The sequence below is a fragment of the Orycteropus afer genome, unplaced genomic scaffold (genome assembly GCF_000298275.1).
Source record: "Orycteropus afer afer isolate SDZICR_OR568_19922 unplaced genomic scaffold, OryAfe1.0 scaffold00327, whole genome shotgun sequence".
NCBI classification, from domain to species: Eukaryota; Metazoa; Chordata; class Mammalia; order Tubulidentata; family Orycteropodidae; genus Orycteropus; species Orycteropus afer.
Window position 1 is genome coordinate 2,197,389 of NW_006921914.1, and position 867 is coordinate 2,198,255.

Consider the following 867-nt stretch of genomic DNA (forward strand, 5'->3'; position numbering starts at 1 on the left):
AAAATGGACTTGAATTAATGGCCTGTCATGTGGTTTGGTAACATCAGGACTGTGCCATTTCATTTGTCAGCCTTGGGCTTATTAGCCTCAGCAGCCTGTAGCTGCTTGAGTGAAGAGATGCCTCTAGCTTCAATGAGCCAGGAGCAAGAGGCAGAGCTGAAGCCCAAGGTCATGGGCTTTCACACAGCCCCCAGAGCCTGGCACTTTGCACTTGGACTTAAAGCCTCCAAACTGTAAGAGAATAAACTCCTGTTTGTTAAGGCCATTCCATTTGTGGTACATTCTTGTCAGAGCAGCACTAGAAAATGAGAACAAAACCTTACCAGAGACATAAAAGACCTATACAAGTAAACTATAAAACAATACCATAGGAGACAACAAGGGTTCTACGTAAATGGAAGAACCTGCCTTGTTCATGGATAGGTAGATGGAATATAGTGAAAATGTCAATACTACCTAAAGCAATTTACACATTTAATGCAATCCCGATCCAGATACCAACAAAAATTTTTAAGCACATGGAAAAACCAATTACTAACTTCATATGGAAAGGAAAGAGACCTCGGATAAGTCTAGCACTTCCGAAGAAGAAAAACAAAGTGGGAGGTCTCACACTCCCGGATCTTAAAACCTACTATACAGCCACAGTAGTCAAAACAGCATGGTATTGGTACATTGACAGACAGATAGACCAATGGAACAGAATTGAAAGTCCAGAAATAGAGCCATCCACCTGTAGACATCCAATCTTTGACAAAGGTCCAAAACCCATTAAATGGGGAAGAGACAGCCTCTTTAACAAATGATGCTGGCAAAACTGGATATCTACTTGCAGAAAAATGAAACAAGACCCATACCTCACCCCAT